Genomic DNA, 12,521 nt, shown 5'->3' with positions numbered 1-12,521 from the left:
AATTTAAAACTTTAGTGTGACAGATAGTGGTGTTAGAGCTGGTGAAGTTGGGTGTCTCCAACAGGTTGGACAACATGAATCTATCCGTGGTCATGCAGATTAAGAGTTTAGACTTTTTAAGAACAGAAAACACATGCATTTCCATTAGTTGGCCCCCTTTATAATGCTGAGATAGCAAGACTAATACTTTAAAAATTAGAGTCAATGAAAATTCATCTTCAAACATGAGTGCAGATGACAGAGAGAAGGTGGGTAGGGCGGAAGTATGGTCTACGCTTGTGCAGAAGCATCTCAGTGAAAGCCAATGATCTGTGCAATTAGTTGGATCAAAGAATTAGAATAATATAGCGTACTGGTAAATGCTAGCCATGTTGAGACATTAATTAAATATAAATATTTCCATAGTTGGTTGAAACATGTGTTAAAGTAAAATTTATGGTAAATAATATGAGAAAATATATAAACACAATATGCACATCAGTGTAAGATGCTTTCCATATATATAAAGACATCAGCATCACCTGCATTTGTTATGTGTGTGTATTGCAGCTCATGCTGATGTATTCTGGCATTAATTGAGTGAGTAAAATGTTTTAATACTGTGCTTTGATAAACACTGGGCTCACAATATGAGTAACTCTACTGATTATAGATTTAGGTGATTTACATAATTCGGTGATAGGCTTGCTCTCATCCAAGTTAACATGAAAACTGTCCGGGTCAAAGGCAGAATGCCCTTGCTTGGTGCTAAACTGCAAAGGAGGATGAGAGGAAAGGGAGGGAAGAGAGTTGCCCGGTGATCCTATTCACAGGAGTCCTCGGGAGCTATTAAAGTATCAGTCAATGCTGAGCGGTCTTTACAGCACTGACCCTGGGGTCACTTTATTGTCTGGTTTGAAGAGCTGTAACCGTATGTGGTGTTGTATGCTGGAAGGGACCAGAGGGAAAGTTGCATTGTGGGGAATGAATTGTCAAGATTCTGAACTGAAATAAACACCAGAGGACCTGTTTGTAAATATCACCCAACACCAAGTGGGAAGTTTGAATTAATGCTACTGCGACAAAATGTTAAGTTTACTCAGTGCAAAGCTAAACAAAGCTTAAAACTTTGAAAAAGTACCAATCCATGGAGATCTAACCCAACTTGCATGATGATGAACGTAATTCCTGGTTGTTTCTCATTCCCAGGTTGGGTGGCTTCAGCTGCCATGGCCTTCACTTGCATGGCCTGTGGAAAAGAGGGTGTTGATTATTTAGTCACGAGCAGGATGGTTCAGGGAGAGGAATTTATTTGAAGGTGCTCTGCCGACAATGATAATAATGGGCAACAATAGACACAATGTAGAGAATGGTATGGCAAGAATACCTCTTTCTCACTTTGCATTATTCTGATGAATTACTTATCAAAGATTAGAAGAAAATATATATGTATATTGATAGATATGTATTTATCAAGAAAAATGATTAAGACCAGGGTCATATAAAATGACATATGTTAAAGACTCTGACCTGCCCTGGATGCTGATGTCGAGAATATTTGAGAGACTTTTGGAACCTCCAGAGGAGAGCAAAAAAGTAATCAAATTATTGCTGGAGAACCAACATGTTTGCACCCGTTGCAGCACCACGGAGAGCTCCAGGGTTAGGCTCACAGTCCCTGCCACATAATCACACAATCCGCATCTCTCCTTGTCAGCTGGGATCTGGGGCCGAGAATTTCTGCTGAGTTCGTGTCTGTCACATTACAGTAGGAGTGATCTGCAGTTGCCAAAATGCAAATCAGTATTCTTTGCTTTTTAAAGTTAGATCCTTTAATTTAATATAGAACTTCTTCATATATATACGAAGCCTAGCAAACCCTGGCAGATATTCCACACCCACTAAAATTTTGCCTGTTCACTGAAGTTAGGTAGTTTATCTCCTTCTTATTAATTTTATGTTGATATTCAGTTAGTTGCTGATTTGTCTACCTTAATTTTCATATTTAAGATAGCACATCCGTGGTGTCAAAATAATCAAATTATAGCAATTATTGTATAAGTTTCACTGACAGGATTGAAAAGTTTGTTTTGTTTTGTGTTTTCAAGTCAAGAATTTATAGGCCACAATAAGAAAAAACAATCATTACCTGCCAGTTTTCCATTTCTAATTTCCAGTCTGTCTTGTAATAAGGGTGACACTTCTCCCTAGAGTGTCCTTAAAAACAAGATCTTTTCCATGCAAAACTGGTCTGAAGCATTTCATGTAAATCTTGGAGATCTTGCAGTAAGAAAGATTTCCATCCACAGCTGTAATAAACCTGTACCTTAATCCTGCTTTATGTTCTTTGCTGCTTTATATAGAAAATGCTTGTCTGCTCCTTTTTAGAATTTTTTGTCAATTCGGAGAAATGTGGACAGTTTTATCTGAATTCTCTTAATGAGATTTACTTAATTATTCATAAATTTCTAAAATTACTAATGGAGGTTGGGTTAGACGTTGTTTTTTAATGATGGCAATAATTTCAGAATAAAAGATTCAATTGTTATTAATTGGTTAAATATTAACAGAGGCAGCCTGTGATATAATTAATACTTCAAAATGGTATGAACATTTTGGGGTTGAAAATAGCATGAGAAGGAAATAGAGTCTTTTAACAGAAACTAGGAGAAGAGGTGGCTCCTGTATGCTGGGCGGTGAAGGGAGGTCTCTATCCATCACGAATGGAATTTGAGTGGAGATCCAGAGGGCAAGCGAGAGGCAGCTATGCAAATGAGAGCAGCATCTTCCACATCCAGCCAGAGAGAATGAGGAGCAGAGTGACCTGAAGCAGCTTTGCGCCCTTGAACCACATGGACAGGAAGAGACAGTTGTCTGAGTGAGAGGGAGAGGAGCAAAGGAGACCTTGGAGTAAGGAAGGCACCAGTTTGCTGCAGACTTTTTACTCCATTGCACAAAGCTGGAATTCGATACCAACAGCAGTGGACAGGATGCTGAGATGTGCTTCTTGTTTGAAGAGTTTCATCCAGGCTGCTGTGGAACTGATGACAGGGAAATGGGCTGCAGTGGGAACATGGGTTAGAAAAGCAGGCAGGAGCACTGGGGAGAGACGGCCAGGTTGCACACGGAGGTAGAGTACAGTGGTCAGGGTAGGGCTGAGCGTCGGTCAGAGGCACTGGGAGACTGGTCTGATTTAGAAGGGTGTAAGACTCAAACACAGCTATGCTTTGGCCATGGGCACTTGGAGTAACAAACAACTTGTGCCATTTGCTTAGGGCTCTTGAGACAAAATTGGAAGGGGAGTAGAGTCGGGGAGGGACACAGGATGGAATTCTGCACGAACCGCCTGCCTCCTGATATGCATTTAAGTGGCCATGCTGAGGACAGGTTATGGGTGGAGATGACGATTGGTTAAACCTCCCCCTTCCTCGTTAAAGTGTTCCAGCAGATACAACTGCTTGACAATTGAACACAATCTCTGAAAGCTCTGCTGGGTCAGAGAGGAATTTCCAGTACAATGACTAAGTTTCTTAGAAAATATTGGAGACATCGAACATACACACAAAACTTAACAAAAATGCATTAGAATTTCTCTGAGTATGAAATTTTTATGCTTTGATACTTTCAGAATTATAAAGACAAAAGTAAAACACATGAAATGAGTAGGCTTAGAAGGAAAGAGATGACATCCATCCAAGATACATAGGAGGAAGAACCCAAGAAAGAATTCCTTGTATGTCTGTTGTCCTGTCTTTGTAGAGACCAGCTAGGAAGACTGGTTCTTGAATGAAATTCTTTGCCATGAGCAAGAGATGTTTGGAAATGGTAGCACTGTCAACTAAATGTATCTAGCAGGCTGTCATCAAAACTCTTCCAAATTTCAGATAAAACAGGCCAATCAAGAGAAAAAATTGGAAAGTGAAACACTAAGATGTAAAATTGCCAGTCATCCTAACATATACTGCGTCACCATGGTCAACCTTTGACAGATGGAGCAGAGTTAAAGAAAATAAAAAGCTTTCCCCTGGGGCTGGGGATGTAGCTCAGTGGCATAAGCACCTGACTGGCAAGCACAAGGTCTTGAGTTCGATTCCCAACACCAAAAAAAATAAATGAATAAAATGCAGCAGGGGTATAAGTGAGACATTCAGTTGTACCATGTAACCTTTATTTCTAAAAAAAAAAAAAAAAAAAAAGCTTTCCCACCTCTGCCCTGATGCATGGCTGGATTTCTCCTCATAAAACTGAGTCCAGTGACACCATCAACCATATTCTATCCCCAGACAATGATGGGGTGTTGGCCGCTCCACCACTTCCTCCACCATTTCCCTCCACAGCTCCTCTATGGTCCTGGTTCCTCTGATGATCCAATCATAAAAGTCAGTGTTGGTCCTGTTTCTCCCCTGAGATCATCTTCCCTCCACATCTCCTCTACCGGAGCAGCTCTGATTCCTTGTTTACCCTACTCCTGCTACCAAGCATAATCATACATCGAGGTTGTTCCTAAAGGTAGACCTCAAGGACGTAATTATCACCATGAACATGATTTCTTGGATATAAACATATAAACCTCTCTTATTCCATGTTCTTGTTTTGAGACCCAAAGTTAGGAACCCTGTGACACTCAAATAACTTTGAGTCAGATTTGAATGTTTTCCTGTACTGCACTCTATTCTGCTGCTATGTATTCTGGGTTTATTAAAGCTAAGTTCATTGAAATATTTTATTATTCTGCTCATTCTAAAACATCTTTTTGACCCCACCATGTTATTCTATGAGTGGAATGGAAGGGCAAGTTGAAAATTTATTTATTGTGCCTTTGCATTTATTTTCTAAAACATTTTGTTCTATTAATTTAAAAAATTTTTCCCCAGTATTTACAAACCTTTAATCAATCCCTGGTGCACTGAATGCCAATAAGTAGCCTGGTGATTGAGTGCTTCTTGTTTGCTCTTTTATTTTCCTTCTGGAAGCATTCACGATGTATGAAAATTCCACTTTTGTGGGGTTAGCTGTGGCTCTTTTTTTATGAACTGTGTGGAGCATGCATTGCTTTCACCCATTGGCTGCATGCTGGCGTGGACAGCGTTAGCATTTCCTGTTGGACCGACTCTCCATTCTATTTGCATCCACATGTTTTTCATTATTTTCAATCTTTATCACATGGTCTTTTGGTTGTGTTTTTCTTTGATTTAATTTTCAAGCTATTCCACTGAATTAAATTGATTTATTATGTAAACACATACACACTTATATATAAAATGTTTCTCTGTGAAGTTTAAATTCATAGCTCATTACATTGATCTGGTTTAGTTTTCTTCTGTTGATCCCTACTTCTTCCTGTGCCCTGAGTGAGAATCCTGACTTTCTTTTAGGCTTCATTTTTTCCCTTTATTACTTTGACTCATTCTTTCAAGTTGCTGCTCTCTGCAAATATATCAGTTACTCTCAGCATTAAAGTAAATAAGAACTCATCCAAATCCTTGTACTAAGACTGGATCAGACTCTAACCTGACTTCCAGCAGTTTATGTCCTTCGGAAGATTCATCTACCATTAAAATGCCTGGCCAAGATGGAGTGACACCAGGACAATTTACTGTTATTACAGCCAAACCTAGGTGTATTGGCTGGCTTTTCACCCCTGGGACAAAATACATGCACGGTTTAAAGGAGATCAGATTTATTTGGCTCCGGATTTCAGAGGCATAAGCTCATGGGCATCTGGCTCCACAGCAAAAACATGACAGCAAGAGGACATAGCAGAGGAAAGCTGCGCACCTCACTGGAAAAGAGAGAGCAAGAAGACCTGGAGGAAGAGAAAGCACAGTGGGAAAGAGTATGCCTTTCCAAGTTGTGTCCCTAGAGACCCATTTCTGTCTCCAGACCCCATATCCTAACAGCTCAATCAGCCCATGAAGGTCAGCACCACAAGTTCCAGCCCTCTCTCTAGGTCCCCACCTCTGAGCAGTGCAGCCTTGGGGAGCAAGCCCTGAATCTGTGATACTTTGGTGGACATTTCCTATTTAAGCTATAACTCCAGATTCAGGAATTGGATCTCAAGGAATGTCTCTCAGAAAAGTTACTTTAGAAAGCTTGGCACTACCAAGCCTCTGTCCATCCCTTCAAAATGGGTGAATCATCAAACCCAACAGCAGACCCCTCCAGGACCCATGAGCCATCTCTTCGATAAACAAGTACCGTGATGCTGGGGATACAACCCAGTGCTCTCACTGAGCTGCATCCCCGGCCCTTTGTGTTTGTTATTTTGGCGCAAGCTGTGCTCAGGCTAAGTCTGGAGTAGCCCAGGCTGTGCCCAAGCTTGCTTTCGGCCTGAGGCTCCCAGAAGGCTGCGATTATAGGCACACCCGCCTGGCTCAAAAACCTTGATAACAGAGACAGTCTCATAGAATTAATGATCATTTTATGTAAGAACCTGATAATTTTAGGGTATGCGTTGATCTAGAGAACAAAACAAGAGGAGATAAGTTAAGAATGTTGTTACAGAGTTTGTATGCTGGGTACCTTGTAAAAATCTCCAAGCTTGTTGCACTGGTGCGTATGAATAGTTTCCTCTAATGAAGCACTTGGCCTTTGTAGTCTGCTTGCTTGCAAGGTATCTCAGGACTGAAGGCAGACTTCACCACTCCTGGGTTCTCTTGTAGAAGACTGAGTTCATTTCAGAAATTGTATTGAGACTAGGAGAAGAAGAATTGCCTATGGATTTAAAAGAGCAGGGATGAGAACGATAAGGCAAGGGAAATTCTCCCCTCCTACAAGTAGATTAATGGGTGCTACAAAGTTTCATCATGAGTGTTACCCTTCAGAAAAAATCTTGGTTGCACTGAGGAAGCAAAGGATAAAAACTGTAAGAGCTAATTCACTGAAAATAAAAATAAAATAAAATAAATTCTTAGTAAAACGAATGAGACAAACATATTTTCAAAATTAGAAGTAAACAAGATCCTCATAAGCAAAACAGTGAAAATTAAAGAAAAAAGTTTTGACTGTTTTGTGGCTAGAAATATATTCCTAAACATAATTCAAAAGTTGGTTGAATAGGTCATTCTTCTGGCAAAGTAAAAATAGGAAAAAGGTAAAAATGAGAAATATCAAAATTAATTATAAATAAAATGAAAAATGTTATCAGAGAACACATACACAGACGACTACAGTGTCAGGGATAAGACTGGAACCTATGTCTCTGATGCTCCCTGGGAGTAAAGAGATCACTTCCAACTTCCCATTCTCAGCAATTTTCATGAAGAACATGTGGCCTTGGGAAGCCATAGCATCCAAAGGGAGATGATGACTCTAACTATGAAGAATTTCCAACAAAATATTGGTGGACATAAATAAGCAGCACATCCAAAGGTAATTTTGTCAAGAACAGATGGAGGGTAAAACCAGGAAGCAAGAATAAAATTAGAAAACTAATAAAATGATTAAGTAAGAAAATAAGATTGATCATTTTAAATACTGAAAAAGTTCTTGAGTAAATTCAATATCTACTCTTTATTAAAAACTGCTTAATGAAAAAATTGTATATTGGTAAGTTCATAGATGGCTGCACATTTACATCTACTTCATCTATCTTCCTACTTAAAGTGGTGCTGACTTGGAGTACAATATGTAGATTTTACAATAAATATTTATTTTGCAGTAAATATGTTTAATAATCAATCATGCAAAGTTAAATCTTGATAACTAACAATGTCACTCTCACATGCTGATGAAACATTAAATTTTAGTATATTGCTGGTATAAAAACACTAATTAGTAGAAGCATGAATTCTTGTCATTTCTCAAATTGAACAATGCTATTCTTAGTGTGACACAAATGACCAAATCTTTCTAATGTCAATACATTTGGCTGTGTGAGTGAGAAATCCAAAGTAAAACTAAAACAAAGAGCAAAATGAAAGGTAGACAGTGGACACGGGAGGAAAAGCCTCGGACGCAAAGGGGACCAGAACACAGCGGCAGGGAGACTGAAAGAGGAAGACGAGGTCTCATGTACACACCTGAACACCACAGTGAGAATACGCATCACATACCACAAACGTGTGCTAATGAATTTTTACAAGTACCATGAGGAAACCAAAAAACAGTTGAAAGTAATTGGATGAGGTTATCCTTAAAAAGTGGAAATGAAAAGAACAGCTGGTGAGAGCTTGGGCAGTTGATTGGGGAGAAGTTCTGAGTTTCTAAGCTCATGAAGTGCGAGGCAGTGAGAAGAAAGGGTGGCAGGCAGGGGCAGATCTGACAGCTCACAGGGCGAGAGTTATTCATGGCCCATTAAGGAGGAAAGTGGCTGCTGTACCACTCATAGGAAGAAAAGCATAAATTAAAACTTTAATGAGATACTAATTTTCAGGTGCCAGCTTTGCGAATAATTGCATGCTAATTGGGAGGTAAGCAGAGGGATCACTTCAGAGGACGGTTTGGTAGATTTACCGAAATCAAAAGACCAACCCTAGTGACCTAGAAAGGCATCCCATGCATTGAAATTTAAAAGGGTCACATGTTCCTCAAGACAGTACTTGGTTTCTAAATGTTAAATAAATAAACAGACAAACAAATAAGCCAAACAAGCATGTCATTTTGGAATTGTTAGGTGCAGTAAATATATTTATAAAATTGAATAACACTCAGGAGTTTTAAAAAATGATGCTGTCTTGGTTACTTTTCTCTCGTTGCTGGGACAAAATACCTGATGCCCAAAATTAAGGAAGGAAAGGTTTATTTTGCTTACAGTTTGTGGAGGTTTCAGTCCGTACTTGGCAGATTATAAGGCAGAGTGGCACATGGCAGAGGGCTACAGCTCATGGCGACAGAACACAGCAAAACAAACAAAAAACACAAGGGAGGAAATGGCCTGAAGAACCCTCTTTCTCTCCCTTAGATATGCAAACTATCCATCCCAGGGCGGGTGCAGCTCTCACACCCATATTCAATCAAACTCTAAAAGCCTGCCTCATGGCCGCATGAGGCTTTGGGGGGACACCCAGACACAAACCATAACAGATGCCCAGCTCTGTACGAGGACCTAGATGAAGTTCTTTCTGAGAAGTACATATTTTCATGAAATACAAAAATAAAAACCAGTAATGTAGGCTAATCAAGGTGAAAGAGGATTTGGATTTTGTAAGTGTTACCATGGACATTCACAGAGAGACTGCACTCCAGGAGCAGGTCTGAGGAGCAGGGACTGACCGGCAAGACTGGGCAGGGCCACTGTCCAGGGCTCTGTCCCTCTCCAGGCCAGGCAAGGGGACAGATGGCACCTCACAGGGCACAGGAGTGAGGCCACCATGGTCCCCTCTGTGACAACAAATCAAGCAAACACAACCAAAAATTGCCTAACATTATAAGAACACTATAGAGTTTGACAAAGAACTGAAAGAAGAATTTAGTTAATACATAGAAATGTTCTGTCCTTAGTGGAAAGCATTACCATTTCAAATACATGCTTCTTAAATTGATGAATTGCTGGTCCAACCAAACTTCATAGCATGATTTTCCTGTTCTGCACGTCATGATTGCAAAATCCACCGTGAAGAATATGCATTTGGACACACACTAAAATAGGGACAACGAGGAGGAAAGCATGATTCAAAAGAAAAGGTTTTATACCTGTGAATTATTTTAAAAATAAAGTAGGTTCAAGATCCCAGAAGTAAGAAGCCTCAGGACCTGGAGAGGTCAAGTGCCCAGGTCTGGAGTCTGCTGTACTCCTGGCTCTGCTTCTCCCTCGCCCTCCCACTCACAGATGTTCAAACCCTAAGCAGTGAAAGAAGGAAAAAGAATTAACAGAAGCAAAAACCAAAATTATTATTTTATTTAACAGTTATGTTTATTGTTAGATTACTTATTTTAAAAACACCAACACAGGCACATTTGATACTTTAGGAAGCAATTGCAGTATCTCTTCATACTAAAGTTTTCAGCAAAAGCAAGAAAGATCTCAAGAGAAAAATGGACAGATGTGAACAAAATTCAAGAATAGAATAACATAAATGTGACATCAATACCAATATGTTAATGTGCTTGGGCTTACATATGTGTGAACATATCTGAAGGTTCTAGTGGAAGACAGTTTGAGATTAACAAATTTTTTAATTGAATATCTTCTCTGACTCAATCATTTCACTTTTGGGAACCAGTCACAAGCTAATCTCTTGCTGATAATAAAATGATCTGTCCGGGGTGTTTATGATGCTATTTACAATAGCTTTTACCTTTTAAAGAAAATATCCCAAGTGTCTAACCAATCTTAAGGTTAATTATAGTATTTAATTCATATCACATTTTAGAAGGTATAAAAGTAGCATCAGTATGAACTCTAAAAGTGTAGACTATACATGCAAAGATAGACTTTAATTATTTTTTAGCACCAGAATTATGGTAATTTTCATTTCATACATTGAACATTCAATTTATGTGATGACAAATAGTAAGTAAAACAAATTCTCTAAAAATACTCTTCATTAATTGACGAGAGAGAGAGCCAAAAAAGGTACACACATCAGGAAAAGTAGCATGATGTTTTCTCAACAGATGCTGTTACCCTCGTATAGAGGACGCTAGAGAATGTCTTGTTACCACAGAAAACCCGCTACACTGCTGGCCCTTATGGAGGAAACTGAAAATGCACCTGCAGCATTCTCAGGGACCAAGGTTACCTAAGTTTGCCCTACTAATACATGTCTGGAAGCAAATTGCCACCACCGTGAGCTCCTCTTGTAATTGTGGAGGCCAATTTCTATTAATTCATGATGTGTCAATAAAGTTAGTATTAACATATTTATACAAGTTCTTCTTTTCCTGAATTGTGTATGCATTTTTGGGAGGTCTCTCTCTCTCCTCTCTCTGAGATATGTGTGTATATGTGTATGTACACACATACATGTGTATATGAGTATATGTATATATATGTATGTGTGTATGTATGTACGTGTGTGTATGTATATAGGTATATCTGTATATATGTATGGCACAGTTGCATAAACTTGCATAGATTTTTCTCCTCTCAAATGTATATATATGTTCAATCTTGAAAATTTATGAATTAATAATTATCCAATAAATATACTTTTGATATTTGAGTGCTAATGGAAAATATAATATTGCAGCCTGAAATGTTTGGAGACAACCCCAATAAATCCACAGCAATCACTCTGCACAGATGTGGCCCCTACTTCACCCTTACTGCAGTGACTTCCAGAAACTCCTCGAGCCCCTCCTCTTCACCGTGCTCTAAACAGTGAGAAGGCGCAGGGAAGCTTTATCATCTCAGACTCACACCATGAAAGTGAAACTTTTTATGTATTCAGTTTTGGTAGGTGTAGCTACTTAATTCAAGCTGTTAAATGAAAAAGTGAAGTAGATAGAAATTTGTGGTAGTCTATAAATGCAAAGCACAAAACAATTGACCTAAAGTCTTAAATCTTTCACAAAGCACTGCCATGAAATGGTACTGAAAGCCGTTTTGTAATCGTGTTCTTTAAAAGTATCCTAAACCATGAACACACTATTTTTTGAGACTAAAGTATGCTAGAGACACACCCAGCGGAAAGAAATATATTGTTCCTTTTTAGGTTTTATCTTTAGGCTACAATGGACTATGTACTTGCCTGTACTGTAAATGTAGTTTTATTTTCCCCTTTCAAAGAGAGAATGTTGTCTCTGCAAATTTTCTCAGCTATTGTGTAAAATAATGATAAAAACATATTTATAGGGTGCATAAAATAATTCATAAATGTGTTTTGCTTTTACATCATATTTTATAATGAAATGTAAGTAGTTGTAGACCTCAAGATGTTTGCATAAATTCACAAGACATTATCGTCATATGAGCCTATGCCGTTCTCCTCAGAGAAATCCATTCTGCTCTTAACCACACAAAGGTGCCTCTTGCTGCATGTTGGAAATCTGCCCACAAGACTGCACCAGTCGCCTAGTGCTGAAGAAGGAAGCAGCAGCGATGTCCACAGAGATCTCGCGGTTACCCAGTCAGCTCCTGGGCCAAACCACTACACAAAATCAATAGTTCCCTTAAGTACTGGGCTTTTTCCATCAATAAGATCACTTCGAGCCGTCAGAACAGTCCTCACTTTTCGGCACCCCCTGAGCATACACTGCATCCTGATGAGTTTCCTACTTCTAATTACTGCCAACTTCGCAGTACAGTTGTGCACTCAGAAGTCTGATGCAGAGCTCACAGGGTGAAGTTCAAGGTGCACAGGGAAGACCAGCAGATAATCACTTTCTCTGCTTCCTACTGTTTCTGAGCTTCCCACCAGTGGCTCTGTGGTATGTCCTCCATCCTCTAGCTGGCTCTGTGATTTCTCCTTCCACTTTCAAGGGCCTTTGTGAACTCATTAGTTCAGCCTGCATAATCATGGATAGTCCCTCGTTTAAGTGTCAGTTGATTAACAATATTAATTTCATCCAGAAATCTATTTCCCCTTTGCCAATGCCTTGGCAGGTTCTGGGTATTAGGATGCAGATATTTTGGGAGTATCATTACTCTGTACATGACA

The sequence above is a fragment of the Chinchilla lanigera genome, unplaced genomic scaffold (genome assembly GCF_000276665.1).
Source record: "Chinchilla lanigera isolate Chin_1 unplaced genomic scaffold, ChiLan1.0 scaffold00055, whole genome shotgun sequence".
NCBI lineage: Eukaryota > Metazoa > Chordata > Mammalia > Rodentia > Chinchillidae > Chinchilla > Chinchilla lanigera.
Note: the sequence above shows the minus strand (reverse complement) of the source record.